An 18,928-nucleotide genomic window follows, 5' to 3' on the forward strand; every position below is an offset into this window, starting at 1 on the left:
ACAATAAAAGCTATTTATGAGAAACCCACAGCTAGTATCATACTGAATGGGCAAAAACTAGAAGCATTCCCTTTAAAACTGGCGGTAGACAAGGATGCCCCCTCACCACTCCTATTCAATATAGTATTGGAAGTTCTAGCCAGAGCAATTATGCAAGAAATAGAAATAAAGAATATTCAATTAGGAAAAGAAGTCAAACTGTCCCTATTTGCAGATGACATGATCATATATTTAGAAGACCCCATAGTCTCAGCCCAGAACCTCCTTAAGCTGATAAGCAACTTGGGCAAAGTCTCAGGATACAAAATCAATGTGCAGAAATCATAAGCATTCCTATACACCAATAACAGACAGACAGAGAGCCAAAGCATGGGTAAACAAACTCCCATTTACAATTGCTACAAAGAGAATAAAATACCTAGGAATACAACTAACAAAGGATGTAAAAGATCTCTTCAAGGAAAACTACAAACCACTGACCAAGGAAATAAGAGAGGACACAAACAGATGGAAAAACATTCCATGCTCATGGTTAGGAAGATTCAATATTGTGAAAATGGCCATACTGCCCAAAGTAATTTACAGATTCAGTGCTTTTGTAAGCATCAAGCTACCATTGACCTTCACAGAACTGGAAAAAAAATACTTTAAACTTCATATGGAACCAAAAGAGAGGCCGCATAGCCAAGACAATCCTAAGCAAAAAGAACAAAGCTGGAGGAATCACGCTACCTGACTTCAAACTATACTACAAGGCTACAGTAATCAAAACAGCATGGTACTGGTACCAAAACAGAGATATAGACCAACGGAACAGAACAGAGGCCTCAGAAGGAATGCCACACATCTGCAACTATTGATCTTTGACAAACTGGACAAAAGCAATGGGGAAAGGATTCCCTGTTTAATAAATGGTGTTGGGAAAACTGGCTAGCCATATGCAGGAAGCTGAAACTGGATCCCTTCCTTACACCTTATATAAAAATTAACTCCAGATGGATTAACAATTTAAACATAAGAACTAACATCATAAAAAACCTAGGCAACACCATTCAGAACATAGGCGTAGGCAAGGACTTCATGGCTAAAACACCAAAAGCAATGGCAACGAAAGCCAAAATAGACAAATAGGATCTAAGTAAACTTAAGAGTTTCTGCACAGCAAAAGAAACAATCATTAAACTGGCAACCAACAGAATGGCAAAAAAATTTTGCAATCTACCCATCAGACAAAGGGCTAATATCCAGAATCTATGAAGAACTAAAGCAGATTTACAAGAAAAAAAGCAAACCCGTTCAAAAGTGGGCAAAGGATACAAACAGACACTTTTCAAAAGAAGACAAATATGCGATGAACAAACATATGAAAAAATGCTCATCATCATTGGTCATTAGAGAAATGCAAATCAAAACCATATTGAGATACTATCTCACACCAATTAGAATAGCGATCATTAAAAAATCTGGAGACAACAGATGCTGGAGAGGATGTGGAGAAAAAGGAACACTTTTACACTGTTGGTGGGAGTGTAAATTAGTTCAACCATTATGGAAGACAGTGTGGCAATTCCTCAAGGATCTAGAAATAGAAATTTCATTTGACCCAGCAATCCCATTACTGGGTATATACCCAAAGGATTATACATTGTTCTATTATAAAAACACATGCACATCTATGTTCATTGTGGCGCTGTTTACGATAGCAAAGACCTGGAACCAACCCAAATGCCCACTGATGACAGACTGGACAAAAAATATATATATGGCACATATACACCATGGAATACTATGAAGCCATAAAAAACAATGAGTTCGTGTCCTTTGTAATGACATGGATGAATCTAGAAACCACCATTCTCAGCAAATTGACACAAGAACAGAAAACCAAACACCGCGTTTTCACTCACAGGTGGATGATGAACAATGAGAACACTTGGGCACAGGGAAGGGAAAAACACTCAAAGGGCTAGCTTGGGGGGTGCAGGGGAGCGGAGGGACAGCAAGGAACGGGGAAGAATGGGAGGGATAACACCAGGACAAATGCCTGATGTAGGCGATGGTGGGGGGGGATGGAGACAGCAAACCACCATGGCATGTCTGTACCTATGCAACAATCCTGCAGGATGTAGGATGTTCACAAGTACCCCAGAGCCCAAATACAATTTAAAAAAAAAAATCTCAAAGGGAAAATTTAATGTTTTTGTTGTTGTTTTGAGATGGGGTTTTGATCTATAGCCCAGGCTGAAATGCAGTGGCACAATCTCAGCTCACTGCAACCTCCGCCTCTCAGGTCCCAGTTCAAGAAATTCTACATCAGCCTCGGGAGTAGCTGGGATTATAGGCCACCATGCCCAGCTAATTTTTGTATTTTTAGTAGAGATGAGGTTTCACCATGTTGGCCAGGCTGGTCTTGAACTCCCAACCTTGTGATCCACCTGCCTCAGCCTCCCAAAGTGCTGGGATTACAGGCATGAGCCACCACACCTGGCTGAACTTAATGTTTTATGATGGTCAAGTTGCTATGAATAGACCAATTAAGGGAAAATATAATCTTGTAACAGGATGATATGGTTTGCCTCTGTGTCCCCACCCAAATCTCACCTTGAGTTGTAATAATCCCCAACTGTCATGGAAAGGACCCAGTAGGAGGTAACGGAATGATGGGGGTGAGTTTTCCCTATGCTGTTCTCTTTTCTTTTTTTCCTTTTTTTTGAGACAGTTTCGCTCTTGTTACCCAGGCTGGAGTGCAATGGCGCGATCTCAGCTCACTGCAACCTCAACCTCCTGGGTTCAGGCCATTCTCCTGCCTCAGCCTCCTGGGTAACTGGGATTACAGGCACGCGCCACCATGCCCAGCTGATTTTTTGTATCTTTAGTAGAGATGGGATTTCACCATTTTGACCAGGATGGTCTCAATCTCTTGACCTCATGATCCACCCGCCTCGGCCTCCCAAAGTGCTGGGATTACAGGCTTGAGCCACCGCACCTGGCCTATGCTGTTCTCAATGATAACAAATAACTCTCATGAGAAGGTATGAATTTATAAAAGGGCAGTTCCCCTGCACACGCTCTCTTGCCTACCACAATGAGATATCCCTATATGCTCTTCCTCCGTTTTTGGCCATGATCCTGAGGCCTCCCCAGCCATGTGGGTCTATAACGCCATTAAACCTCTTTCCTGTACAAATTACCTAGTCTCAGGTATGTCCTTATTAGCTGCATAAGAACAGACTAATACACAGGGTCTATGTAACTCTAGGGCAATAGACACCAATGAACTATAAAGAAGCAAGTGTGAGAGTAAACTTAATGATCAATGCTGAATGTGTTATAAGCGTGGTTTTTCATTTATCCCCCTCCCTTCTTTCCTGATTAATTTTATAAAGTTTATAGGGCAGTTTCAGAATTACCACAGATGCATTCAAACAAAAAATTTCAAATGGATGAAAATACATAGAACTGCAATATATTAGTGGAATCTTTAAAGTAGAAACAGACAACCCAGAGGTAAAAAATTACAATCTCTGAAATTTAAAAAAAAAAAGTACTTTCTGTAAGTAGGCTTAGAAGCAAACTAAACGTAGCAAATAAAGGTGGGGGAGAGGTTAACAGAAATGTGCCAAACTTACGTGCACAAAAAAACGAGTGTACTGAAGGAGATAGAGACACAAAAAAACCCTTCAAAAAAATCAATAAATCCAGGAGCTGGTTTTTTGAAAAGATCAAGAAAATAGACCACTAGCCAGATTAATAAAAAAGAAAAGGGAGAAAAGATGCAATAAAAAACAATAAAGGGGATATCACCACTGATCCACAGAAATATAAACTACCATCAGAGATTACTACAAACAGTTCTATGCACATAAAGCAGTAAACCAGGAAGAAATGGATAAATTCCTAGACACTTGTACTCTACCAACACAAAACCAAGAGGAAGTTGCAACCCTGAATAGACCAATAACAAGGGCTAAAGTAGAGGCAGCAATCAATAACCTACCAACCAAGAAAAGTCCAGGTCCAGATGGGTTCACAGCCAAATTCTACCAGACATACAGAGAGGAGCTGGTTCCATTCCTTCTGAAACTGTATCAAACAATAAAAAAGGAGGGAATCCTCCCTAACTCATTTTATGAGACCAACATCATCCCGATACCAAAACCATGCAGAGACTTGACTAAAAAAGAAAACTTCCGGCCAATATCCATGATGAACATTCGACACAAAAAGCTTCAATAAAACACTGGCAAACAGATTGCAATGGCACATCAAGAAGCTTATCCATCACGATCAAGTAGGCTTCATCCCAGGGATGCAGGGCTGGTTCAACATATGCAAATCCGTAAATGTAATCCAGAACATAAACGGAACCAAAGACAAAAACCACGTGATTATCTCAATAGATGCAGAGAAGGCCTTCAACAAAATTTAATGGCCCTTCATGCTAAAAACTCTCAATAAACTAAGTATTGATGGAATGTATCATAAAATGATAAAAGCTGTATATGACAAATCTACAGCCAATATCATACCGAACAGGCAAAAGCTGGAAGAATTCCCTTTCAAATCAGGAACTAGACAAGGATGCCCTCTCTCACCGCTTCTATTCAATATAGTATTGGAAGTTCTAGCCAGAGCGATCGGGCAAGAAAAAGAAATAAAGGGTATTCGATTAGGAAAGAAAGTCAAACTGTATTGGCAGATGACATGATTGTATATCTAGAAGACCCCATCGTCTCAGCCCAAAATCTTCTCAAACTAATAAGCAACATCAGCAAAGTCTCAGGATACAAAGTCAATGTGCAGAAATCACAAGCATTCCTATATACCAATAACAGACAAACAGCCAAATCAAGAGTGAACTACCATTAACAACTGCTACAAAGAGAATAAAATACCTAGGAATACAACTAACAAAGGATGTAAAAGACCTCTTCAAGGAGAACTACAAACCACTGCTCAATGAAATAAGAGAGGACACAAACAGATGGAAAAACATTCCATGCTCATGGTTAGGAAGAATTAATATCGTGAAAATGGTCATACTGCCCGAAGTAATCTATAGATTCAACACTATCACCATCAAGCTACCAATGACCTTCTTCACAGAATTGGAAAAAAACACTTTAAACTTCATATGGAATCACAAGAGAGCCTGCACAGCCAAGACAATCCTAAGCAAAAAGAAAAAGCCAGAGGCATCACACTACTGGACTTCAAGCGAAACTACAAGGCTACGGTAATCAAAAGAGCATGGTACTGGTACCAAAACAGAGACATAGACCAATTGAACAGAACAGAGGCCCCAGAAGAAACACCACACATCTACAATCATCAATCTTTGACAAACCTGGCAAAAACAACAAATGGGTAAAGGACTCCATGTTTAATAAATGGTGTTGGGAAAACCGGCTAGCAATGTGCAGAAAGCAGAAATTGGACCCCTACCTGTCACCTTACGCTAAAATTAACTCCAGATGGATTAAAGATTTAGACATAAAACCTAACACCATAAAAACACTAGAAGAAAATGTAGGCAAAACCATCCAGGACATAGGCATAGGCAAGGACTTCATGGCTAAAACAGCAAAAGCAATGGCAATAAAAGCCAAGATAGACAAATGGGATCTTGGACTTCCCAAACTGATGGCATGTGTATCACTCACTTTTGTTTGCCAGAGTTAGGCTGGCGCACAGGAGACTAGCGAAGATGGCAGAAATTGCCACTTAGATTGAAAGGACATTGAACTGTGGAGGAGCACTTAGATTGAAAGGACATGGCCAGGCACGGTGGCTCAAGCCTGTAATCCCAGTACTTTGGGAGGCCGAGGCGGGTGGATCATGAGGTCAAGAGATCAAGACCATCTTGGTCAACGTGGTGAAACCCCGTCTTTACTAAAAATACAAAAATTAGCTGGGCATGGTGGTGCACGCCTGTAGTCCCAGCTACTCGAGAGGCTGAGGCAAGAGAATTGCTTGAACCCAGGAGGCGGAGGTTGCCGTGAGCCAAGATCTTGCCATTGCACTCCAGTCTGGGTAACAACAGCGAAACTCCGTCTCAAAAAAAAAAAAGAACTAAAACAGATATACAAGAAAAAAACAACCCCATTCAAAAGTGGTCAAAGGATATGAACAGACACTTTTCAAAAGAAGACATATATGAGGCCAAAAAACATATGAAAAAATGCTCATCATCACTGATCATTAGAGAAATGCAAATCAAAAACACACTGAGTTATCATTTCATGCCAGTTAGAATGGCAATCATTAAAAAATCTGGAGACAACAGATGCTGGAGAGGATGTGGAGAAATAGGAACACTCTTACACGGCTGGTGGGAGTGTAAATTAGTTCAAACACTGTGGAAGACAATGTGGCGATTTCTCAAGGATCTAGAAATAGAAATTCCATTTGACCCATCAATCCCATTCCTGGGTATATATCCAAAGGATTATAAATCTTTCTACTATAAGGACACATGCATATGAATGTGCACTGCAGCACTGTTTACAATAGCAAAGACCTGGAACCAACCCAAATGCCCATCAATGATAGACAAGACAAAGAAAATGTGGTACATATACACCATGGAATATTATGCAGCTATAAAAAACAATGAGTTCGTGTCCTTTATAGGGACTTGGATGAATCTGGAAACCATCATCCTCAGCAAACTGACACAAGAACAGAAAGCCAAACACCGCATGTTCTCACTCATAGGTGGGTGTTGAACAATGAGAACACGTGGACTCAGGGAGAGGAGCATCACACACTGGGGGTAGTGGGGGGGGGTACGGGAGAGACAGCAGGGGTGGGAAGGGAGGGGAGGGTGGGGAGGGATAATGGGGAGAAATGCCAGATAAAATATGCACCTAAAGTTAAATAAATTTTAAAAAGAATAAAGAAAATACATGCATAAATAGCAAGCAAAAAAAAAAAGAGTGTTTTGTAAAACTGATTAAAAACATCAACAGATTCAAGCTCAGCAAATCCAAGCAGGATAGAATGCAAAGAAAGCCACATTTAGATAGTTCACTGTCAATCTGTTAAAAAAAAAATATTGAAAAGCAAGAAAAAGATACTATGTTCAGGATTTTTTTAAAAAGTGACAGACTTCTCAGCAGACATAACAGGGAGAAGAAAAACTTTATCTTTAAAGTGCTGAAAGAGAAAAACAAATCAAACCTAATATGCTTTGCAAAAAAAAATTCTTCAAAAATAAAAGACAATTCCATTTTGAAACAAAAGCTGACAAAATAAACCCAAACTTTTGCTACAGGAAATACTGCAAGAAATGTTTCATAGTGAGGGGAAATAATCGCAGACTGAGGTGCATGCAGCTTGATGGGATGAAATGGGAGTATGGAAGGGCAAACAGGTAGGTGAATATAAAATGCTATTTTTTTAAATTCAAAGATGATTGATTAAAGCAACAATAACATAGTGTGAACTCAGTAATATGTTCCAGGGTCTATATATCTGCTTTTACACCAATACATGCTGTTTTGCTTACTGAAGCCTTGTAGTGTAGTTTGAAGTCAGATAGTTTGATGCCTCCAGCTTTGTTTTTGTTTTTTTCCACAGACAGGGTCTCACTTTGTCATCCAGGCTGGAGTGCAGTGGCATGATCATGGCTCACTGCAGCCTCAACCTCCCAGGCTCAAGCAATCATCTCACCTCAGTCTATCAAATAGCTGGGACTGCACACACATGCCACCACACCTGGAAAATTTTTGTATTTTTTGTAAAGATGGGGTCTCACTAAGTTGCCCAGGCTGGTCTCAAACTCCTGGACTGAAGTGATCTCACCTAGGCCTCCAGTGATCCTCCTGTCTTGGCCTTCCAAAGCACTGGGATTATTAAGTATGAGGCACTGCACCTGGCTCTCTTTTTCTAAAGCCACTAGTCCTGCAGGGTACAGGAGCTAATGCCTGTAATACCATCACTTTGGGAGGCCGAAGTAGGAGGACTGCTTGAGGCCAAAATTTTGAGAACAGTTTGGGAAACAAAGCAAGACTCCGTCTCTACAAAAAAAAAAAGTTTTAAAAATAAGCTGGGCATGGTGGTATGCACTCGTGGTCCTAGCTATTTAGGAGGCTGAGGTGGGAGGACTGCTTAAGACCGGGAGGTTGAGGCTACAGTAAACCATGTGCCACTGCACTCCAGCCTGGGTGACGAAGCACAAGACCATGACTCTCTTTAAAAAAAAAAAAAAAAAAGCCACCAGTCCCACTCACATAACCTATTAATCTATTAACCCATTAATCCATTAATTAATAAATGAATGCGTTCAAGAAGGCAAAGCCCTCAAGTCCAGTCATCTCTTAAAGGCCCCACTTCTGAATACTGCCACATTGGGGATTAAATTTCAAACTGTAGCATTCCACCCCTGGCCCTCAAAAACTCATGTTCTTCTGACATATAAGTACATTCATTCCCTCTCTATATCCTCAGCATCTTAAGTCATTACATCACCAACTCAAAAGTCCAAAGTCCCGAGTCTCATCTGTGAGCCTACTCTCAAGAGACAGTAGTGGGCTGGGCATGGTGGCTCATGCCTGCAATCCCAACATTTTGGGAGGCTGAGGCGGGTGGATCACAAGGTCAGGAGATCAAGACCATCCTGGCTATCAAGGTGAAACCCATCTCTACTAAAAATACAAAAAATTAGCCAGGTGTGGTGGCACGTGCCTGTAGTCCTAGCTACTCAGGAGACTGAGGCAGGAGAATTGCTTAAACTAGGGAGGCGAGGTTGCTGTGAGCCAAGATTGCACCACTGCACTTCAGCCTGAGTGACAGAGCAAGACTCTGCCTCAAAAAAAAAAGACAATAGTGGTACAGGCATAAAACAAACATTCACATCCCAAAAGTGGAGAATAAGCAAAAGAAAACAAAAAAGTAAGAGGCCGCAATAAAGTCTGAAACCCAGCAATGCAGACCGTAAGTCTTCAAGCTGGAGAATCTTCTCTTTTGACTCCATGTGCTGCCTCCTGGACACACTGAGGTTACAGTTTGACCCCTAGGCCTTGGGCAGCCTGGCCCCTCCAGCTTTGTTGGGTGCATCCCAAATGGTGGCTTATATGGTTTGGGGTCTCATGCCTAGACTTCCTAGGTGGGTGTTGCATGCTGCTGGTTACTTCACAGTTTTGGGGTCCTGATAGCACTCTTGCTCCCATAGTTCCACTAGGTATTGCACTAGTGGGGACTCTGCAGCAGCCCCAACCTCACATTTCTGCCCCACGTGCTCTGGTGGGGACTCTCTGCAGTTGCTCCATCCTTACAGGTCTATGCTTAGGCCTTCAGGCTTTTGATGACATCCTTTGAAATCAGGGTGGAAACTGCCAAACCTCCACAGCTCTTGTTTTCTGCAAGTCTGCAAAAATAGCTGCAGATGGATGCCACCAAAGTGTATGACTTGTACATTCTGGAGGGCAAGAGCTGCACCTGGGTCACTCGTAGCTGGGCAGCCACAGAGCACTGTGATGAGGTGCAGAGAGCAGAGTCCCAAGGCAACTCTGAGCAGCAAACGATGGAGACTGAGTGACTGGTCTGTCTCCTGAAGCCACTGTGCCCTCTTAGGCCTCTAGGCCTGTAATGTGAGGGGCAACCTTGAAAATCTCTGAAATGCCTTCAGGGTCTTTCTTCTACTGTTGTGAATAACAGCACCCTTCCATCTCTGCTAATCTCTTTAGCAAAGGATCACTAGGGTACAACCTTAGCTTCCACCTCCAGAACACATTTTTTCACTGTGAGGCCCGACTGAGAGTTTTCCAACTTTTTCCACTCTGCTTCCCTTTTAACATAACTTCTGTCTTTAAATTGCTCTTTTGCTTCTGAATTTCAGCACAAATAGCCAAAAGTAAGCATGCAACTCCTCCTACGTTTTGCTTAGAAATCTCTACTGCTGGCCGGGCACAGTGGCTCACGCCTGTAATCCCAGCACTTTGGGAGGCTGAGGCAGGTGGACTGCCTGAGGTCAGGAGTTCAAAAACAGCCTGGCCAACATAGTGAAACCCCATCTGTACTAAAAATACAAAAAATTAGCCAGGTGTGATGGTGGGCACCTGTAATCCCAGCTACTTGGGAGGCTGAGGCAGGAGAATCACTTGAACCCAGGAGGCAGAAGTTGCAGTAAATTGAGATTGTGCCACTGCACTCCAGCCTGTGCAACAAGAGCAAAACTCCACCTCAAAAAAGAAAGAAAGAAAGAAATTTCTACTGCCACATACCCTAGTTCATCACTCTTAAATTAGGCCTCCACGAAGCCCTCAGGCATGGATACAGTCCAGCCAGGCTTTTGCGAATTTATAACAAAGACAGCCTTACTGCAGTGTCCAGTGCCGCCTTTCTCAATTCCACCTGAAGCCGCATCGGAATGGCCTTTACGGTCCATATTTCCATCAGCATTCTAGTCATAGACACTTAATAAATCTGTAAGGAGTTCCAAACCTTTTCCTAGCTTTCTTGTCTTCTAAGTCTTCATCAGAATATGGGCTTTTCTACTCTGGTCCTCCAAATTCCTCTACCCTCTGCCCATTACACCCAGTTTCAAAGCTGCTTCCACACGTTCAGGTGTTTCTCATTGTCATTAACACCTTACTTCTTGGTACCGATTTACCAGAATTCTATAAAGTCTAGACCAGCTTACCCAGTGAAAACTAGAACACATTCAGCAGTTTCTTTAAAAATTAAAAACAAAGAATTCAGAATACTGAAGAGATGGAGAAGGATAAAGAAAAAAAATTTTTTTTTTGAAAGACTCTCACTCTGTCACCCAGGCTGGAGTACAGTGGTGCCATCTCGACTCACTGCAACCTCTGCCTCCCAGGTTTAAGCAATTCTCCTGCCTCAGCCTCCTGAGTAGCTGAGATTACAGGTGCATGCCACCATGGCTGTTTACTTTTTGTATTTTTAGTAGAGACAGGGTTTCACCATGTTGGTCTGGCTAGTCTTGAACTCCTGATCTTGTGATCGGCCTGCCTAGGCCTCCCAAAGTGCTGAGATTACAGGTGTGAGCCACCATGTCTAGCCAGTTTATTAAAAATTAATGGATCTCCATGCCAAGAGCTCTTTGTAATAAAAAAAAAAAAAAGGATGAAAAAATTGAATGGATCTAGGCCAGGCATTGCGGCTCACACCTGTTATCCTAACACATTGGGAGGCTGAGGTGAGGAGATCCCTTCAGCCAGGAGTTTGAGACCAGCCTGGGCAACAAAGCAAAGCCTTATCTCTACAAAAAACAAAAAGATTTGCTGGGCATGATGGTACATGCCCTGTGGCCCCAGATACCTAGGAGCTGAGGTGAGAGTACTGCTTGAACCCAGAAGTTAAGGCTGCAGTGAGTATGATTGTGCCCCTCCACTACAGCCTGGGTAACAGAATGAAACCCAGGTTTCATTAAAGAAAATTGTAACCCCAGCTGGGCAAGATGGCTCACACCTGTAGTGCCAGCTCTTTGGGAGGCCAAGGCCGGTCCATTACCTGAGGTCAGGAGTTCAAGGCCTGTCTGGCCAATATGGCTAAATGCCATCTCTACTAAAAAAAACACAAAAATTAGCTGGGCACAGTGGCACACATCTGTAATCCCTGCTACTCAGGAGGCTGAGGCAGGCGAATCACTTGAACCCGGGAGGCACAGGTTGTGGTGAGCCAAGATCCTGCCACTGCACTCCAGCCTGGGTGACACAGCAAAACTCCATCTCAAAAATAAATAAGTAAGTAAGTAAATTTGGGTCTAGGCACCAAAATGAGCACCAATGACTACTAATACAAAAGAGACAATTGTACATTGTGTAACTTCTGATCCAAGATCATATGTGCCACCACCTCACCAAAAATGAAACTGAATCTTATCTCCAGATACAACTATGATATAAAAAGAAATGCGCTGACAACCCTTTGAGGATGCAATTACCAAAACCCTCACTATACATAACTCTAGGTCTTCACCCAGGAGCTTCAAAAGGTAAAAAGGGGGAAAGAGTAAAGACGACATCCAAAAATGAGCAAAAGTTAAATAACGCTTGGGGTTCAACATCTGGGTGAAAGGCAATAAATGATTACTATAAAAGTCATAAGACTGGTTACTTTGAGGGAAGAAAGAGGCAGCTGTGACCAGGACACAGCATTGGAGGGGCATGTGGGAAAACAGGCCAAGTTCTAGGTCTTGAACGGGGTGGTAGTTACAAGAGCATTCATCATCATTAGCCACACAATTAGGGCAATCAAAAAACCTAAACCTAATCTACCCCTGACAAAAAGTACTACTCAGGAGGAAATCTTCCCTCAACTATGAGGCTGGCATAACCTTACTATGCACCAGATACGGTGACAGAGAAGGAAAACCACAGAGCTATCTCATTCACAAATAGATTGGCTGGGTACAGGGCCTCACACCTGTAAATCCCAGCACTTTGGGAGGATGAGGTAGGAGGATGACTGGAGCCCAGAAAAAGACTGGTCTGCCAACAAAGGGAGACCCTATTTTTACAAAAATTTAAACACTAGCCAGCATGGTGGTGCGTGCCTGTACTCCCAGCTGTTCCAGAGGCTGAGGTGGGAGGATGGCTTGAGCCCAGGAGTTCAAGGCTATACTGAGCCATGATCATGACACTGCACTCCAGCCTCAGTTTAGAGTGTGACCTTGTCTCAAAAAAAAAAAAAAAAAAAAAAAAAATCAAGGTGTATGAAAAGTCAGGAACTACAGTTTCTATACATTTCTGTTAATTACATTTTCTGGATTCTGGATTCTCGCTCAAGCCTGTAACACCAACATTATGGGAGGCTAAGGCAGCCGGATCACTTGGGGTCAGGAGTTCGAGACCAGCCTGGCCAACATGGAGGCTAACCCATAAGAATCACTTCAATAGGCCGGGCACAGTGGCCCACACCTGTAATGCCAGCACTTTGGGGGGCAGAGGTGGGCGGATCACAAGGCCAAGACATTGAGACCATCCTGGCCAAGAAGGTGAAACCCGGGTCTCTATTAAAAAAAAAAAAAAAAAAAAAAGGGCTGGGCGCGGTGGCTCATACCTATAATCCCAGCACTTTGGGAGGTCGAGACGGGTGGATCACGAGGTCAAGAGATCGAGACCATCCTGGTCAACATGGTGAAACTCCATCTCTACTAAAAATACAAAAATTAGCTGGGCATGGTGGCACACACCTATAGTCCCAGTTACTCGGGAGGCTGAGGCAGGAGAATTGCTTAAACCCAGGAGTTGGAGGTTGCGGTGAGCCGAGATCGCACCATTGCACTCCAGTCTGGGTAACAAGAGCGAAACTCCATCTCAAAGAAAAAAAAAAAGAATCGCTTGAACCTGGGAGGCAGACATTGCAGTGAGCCAAGTTGTACTACTGCACTCCAGCCTGGGAAACAGAGATACTCCATCAAAAAAAAAATTACACACACACACACACACACATTGTATATTACATTCTCAAGGTATATGTTTAATGTGTCTTTTTTCAACTATGACATATCTTGATAGGTGAAGCACCTCTAATATTTGCATCAATGGGTCTAATTATTAATCTAAAAAATGTATAGTGAATACTACCCTGAGATTTCAGATTTTTTGGCCATTATACATTATGTTAACAATTAAATCCATTGCAGGAGTAGCTATATTAATTTCAGACAAAGTACACTTCAAATTTCTTTTTGAGATGGAGTCTAGCTCTGTCCCCAGGCTGGAGTACAGTCGCACGATCTAGGCTCACTGCAACCTCTACTTCCCAGGTTCAAACGATTCTCCTGCCTCAGCCTCTTGAGCAGCTGGGATTACAGGCACACGCCTCCATGCCCAACCAATTCTTTTGTATTTTTAGTAGAGACAGCTTTTCATTATGTTGGCCAGGATGGTTTCAAATTCCTGACCTCATAATCTGCCCACCTCAGACTCCCAAAGTGCTGGGATTACAAACATGAGCCACTGTACCCAGTCCAGATTTTTTTTATAGACATGAGGTCTTGCTACATTGCCCAGGCTGGTCTCAAACTCCTAGCCTCAATCGATCCTCCCACCACAGCTTCCCAAAGTTCTGGGTTACAGATGTGAGACCTGGCCCAGAGCAGACATCATATCAAGGAACGTTATCTGGGATAAAGAGGGGCATAACTTAATGATAAAGAGGTCAATATTCCAAGAAGTCATAACAATCCTTGATGTGTGTGCACCTAACAGAGCATCAGAGTACACAAGATACAAGCTAACAGAACTGCAAGGAGAAATAGATAAAACCACTATTATTGCTGAGATTTAAATACCCCTCTATCAGAAATGGATGGATCCAGCAGGTAGAAAATTGGTAAGAATGTCGTAAAACTCAACAGCACCATCAATCAAGTGTATATAATTAACATATATAGATTGCTTCATCCAAAACCTGCAGATTATACATTCTTTTCAAGCTCACATAGAATACTCATCAAGACAGACCAGACTCTGGGCCATGAAACGCCTCCTAACAAATCTGAAAGAACTGAAATCATACAATGTATGCTCTCAGATCTCAACAGAATTAAACTAATCAAAGACAGCTAGAAAATCTCCTTTTTTTTTTTTTCTTTTGGAAATGGAGTCTTGCTCTGCTGCCCAGGCTGGAGTGCAGTGGTGTGAGCTCGGCTCACTGCAACTTCTGCCTCCTGAGTTCAAGCAATTCTTCTCCCTCACCCTCCAGAGCAGCTGGGTTTACAGGCACGCACCACCACCCCCAGCTACTTTTTGTATTTTTAGTAGAGATGGAGTTTCACCATGTTGGCCAGGATGGTCTTGATCTCGACCTTGTGATCCACCTGCCTCAATCTCCCAAAGTGCTGGGATTACAGGCATGAGCCACCACGCATAGCTGAAAATCTCAAAAATACGTAAAGATCAAACAGCACACTTCTAAATGACAAATGGGTCAAACAAGAAATCTCAAGAGAAGTTAAAATCTTTGCACTAACAGCAGATACAACTTAAGATTTGTGCGGTGCAACAAAAGCAGGTCTTGGGGGAAATTTATAGCACTTAATGGTTAGTTAGATAAGGAAGAAAATCTATGTCAATCATCTAAGCTTCCACCTTAGGAAACTTAAAAAAAAAAAAAAAAGAAAGAAAACTAAATCCAAAGTAAGCAGAAGAAAAGAAATAATAAAAATTCGAGGACAAGCATGGTGGCTTATGCCTGTAATCTCAGCACTTTGGGAGGCCAATGTGGGAGGATCACTGAGGCCAGGAGCTTGAGACCAGCCTGGGCAGCACAGCTAGACTCCATCTCTACAAAAATTTAAAAATTGGTGGCACATGCCTATAGTCCCCTCTACTTGGGTGGCTGAGGTGGGAGCATCCCTTGAGCCCAGGAGGTGGAGGCTGCAGTGAGCCGTGATCATGACACTGCACCCCTGCCTGGTCAACAAAGCAAGGCCCTGTGACAAATGAAGAAAAAACCCCAATAAAAGTCAATGAAATTGAAAACAGAAAAAACAGAGTAAAATCAGTAATACCAACAGCAGGTTCTTTGAAAGGATGAATAAAATTAGCCTCTCAACAGGCTAACAAAGAAAACACAGAAGACACAAATTACTAACAGCAGAAATTTAGAAGGGACATCACTACAGATCTCCTAAACATGAAATGGATAATAAAGGAATTTCATGAATAACTCTATATCCACCAACTTGAAAACCTAGATGAAACAGACCAATGACTTCAAAGAAACAATATGCTTGTATTGGTTCGTTTTCATGCTGCTGATAAAGACATACCGAAACTGGGCAATTCACAAAAGAAAAAGGTTTAATTGGACTCACAGTTCCACAAGGCTGGGAGGTCTCACAATCAGGATGGAAGGCGAGAAGCAAGTCATAGCTTACGTGAATGGTGGCAGGCAAAGAGAGCTTGTGCAGAAAAACTCCCGTTTTTAAGTCAGAATTCTTTTTTTTTTTTTTTTTGAGACAGAGTTTCACTCCTGTTACCCAGGCTGGAGTGCAATGGCGCGATCTCGGCTCACCGCAACCTCCGCCTCCTGGGTTCAGGCAATTCCCCTGCCTCAGCCTCCTGAGTAGCTGGGATTACAGGCACGTGCCACCATGCCCAGCTAATTTTTTGTATTTTTAGTAGAGACGGGGGTTCACCATGTTGACCAGGATGGTCTCGATCTGTTGACCTCGTGATCCACCTGCCTCGGCCTACCAAAGTGCTGGGATTACAGGCGTGAGCCACTGCGCCCGGCCAAAAGTCAGAATTCTTAAGACTTACTACGTATAAAACCATCAGATTTGGTAAGGAAAAAAAAAGACTTATTCACTATCACAAGAACAGCCCCCATGATTCAATGACCTCCCAGGTGGGAATTCAGAATGAAATTTTGGTAGGGATGCAGCCAAACCATATCACTGCAAAAACCCACACAAGAAACAGACAATCTACACAGGTCTGTATCTATAAAGAAAAAGAATAACATTCCGAAACAGAAAGCACCAGGTCCAGATGTGTTCACTGGTGAATTCTACCAAACGTTTAAGGAAGAAAGTATGCCAATTTTCTACAATCTCTTCCAGAAGAAGCAGAGGGAATACTTCCTAACATTCTATGAGGCCAGCATCACCCTAATACCAATATGAAAGACATTAAAACAACAGAGAACTGGCTGGGTGCGGTGGTTCATGCCTGGAATCCCAGCACTTTGGGAAGCCAAGGCCGGCAGATCACTAGGTCAGGAGTTCAAGACCAGCCTGGCCAACATGGTGAAACCCCATCTCTGCTAAAGATACAAAAAATTAGCCGGGTGTGGTGGTGCGTGCCTGTGATTCCAGCTACTTGGGAGGCTGAAGCAGGAGAATCGCTTGAACTGGGGAGGTGGAGGTTGCAGTGAGCTGAGATGGCACCACTGCGCTCCAGCCAGGGTGAGACGCTGTCTCAAAACAAAACAAAAAAAACAAAACTGAGAACAACGGGCCAATACCACAGCTCACGAATAAACATGCAAAAAATCTCAACAAGGTGAGGCATGGTGGTTCATGCCTATATTCCCAGCACTTTGAGAAGCCAAAGTGAGTGGATCGGTTGAGTCCCGGAGTTCAAGACCAGCCTGAGCAACATGGCAAAAGCCCATCTCTTAAAAAAAAAGTCTCAACATTAACAAATTGAATCCAACAATCTAAAAAAAAAATCTACACCCCTGTATTAGTCAGAATTTTCCAGAGAAATAGAATCAATAGGATATATATATATATGTATGTATATACCACATCCTTTTTTCTCCACTTTTTTCCCCCCACGACACAACAAGCAGATGACAATATCTGTAAGTCATAACAAGTTACATTAAACGACATGGTCAACTTTACAAACATCTCTATAAACTTTTCTTGATTCTCTAAAACCTGCCCAACCTCTTCCTTGCATAAAGCCAAATTAGACATAGAAAAAGGCACACGTACTCTAAGTGTTCCCTCACTTCCACTGGCTACCTCCCACAATGCACCCAGGTTTGGCTTTAAGGGCTGATACTGGGCCCCACTCCAGGTGGTTCTGGTTGGGCTTACTTTCCTGGGGAGTGAGAGGGTTCAGCTGGAGCTACATTGATAAGGGGGAGGGAAAAGGGGAAGGCATGAGTGATGAACTTGGAGTGGAATCCTTCACTAAAGAACTGTCAGAAAGCCCCTCAGAACTGGGGGACTGAGGAGACCTTGGGGAAAATGTAAGCCTTGTAAAGGGGGCAGCTAGGAGGGGATCCCTTAGGCATGGCATTCTGGTTCCTGGAAGTAACATGAACCTGTAAAGGGCCATAAAAGCATGCACATAAGGGACCTCTTCCCACTTTCCTTTTCACAAAATAAGTCTAATTGTAAAATATCATTATAATGTATAGAACCACATTTAGGCCAAATCTGTTAGTTTTCTAATCGTATGGAACCCAAACAGTGTTTCGACAGAAAATGAGTTTCTTCTTTAAGACAAATCTGAACTTGCTCCAATAGCCTAAAAGATACCCAGTGGACAAGTCCTCTGGGATGCTTGCTATTGTCCCCAGGTCGACTAAGGAGCTCTATAGGGGGTTTCAGCTAAGTTTAGCAAATGTCTAGTCAATTTTCCCTTTTAAATTCCCACCGTCTAGAAAGGTGTAAATAGCGTGTTATAAAAGTGGATTAGGGGCTGGGAGCGGTCGCTCAACCCGGTAATCACAGCACTTTGGGAGGCTGAAATGGGTAGATCGCCAGGTCAAGAGACTGAGGCCATCCTGGCCAACATGGTGAAACCACGTCTCTACTAAAAATACAAAAATTAGCTGGGCGTGGTGGCACGCACCTGCCTGTAGTCCCAGCTACTCCGAGGCTGAGGCAGGAGAATCGCTTGAACCGGGAAGCAGAGGTTGCAGTGAGCCCACATTGCGCCACAGCAACTCCAGTCTAGGAATAGAAGGAGACTCTGTCTCAAAAAAAAAAAAAGGGATTGGGAGCTACAAATGCGCAGTTGCATGTTGAGCCTAAATTCCAGAGGGCTGGGCAGAGAAGGTCTAAACAAATGGTGACTGTGGACGGGAGGAAAGGAAGGGGGTAAACAACATTGCCCAAAAGGGAGAACTCCGACGCCCTCACCACCTGAGAACCTACTCAATAGTGGAGACAACCAGAAACAACATTCAGGTGGCCCCAGACCTGTTTTAGCTAGTCTTCAATTCGGTGGGGTGTCCAAACCCCGACTCCAGCCTCTAGTCCCGCCTCCTACCTCACCTTTAATTTACTTTTAGCTTATAAACCTCAAATGCGGAAAGAAATAGGAAAGGAAATGACAAGAGATTAAATACGTAGTGAATTTAGGGCAATGGTGGTTTGTTGTATTGGACTGACGTTTTCTTGAGTTTGAACATTTCCAAATTAACAAGGCAAGGAAAATCCACTTGGAAAATGCTCTTGCTGTTTACGGTCAACTCAATTCCAATC

The sequence above is a fragment of the Callithrix jacchus genome, chromosome 22 (genome assembly GCF_049354715.1).
Source record: "Callithrix jacchus isolate 240 chromosome 22, calJac240_pri, whole genome shotgun sequence".
NCBI lineage: Eukaryota > Metazoa > Chordata > Mammalia > Primates > Cebidae > Callithrix > Callithrix jacchus.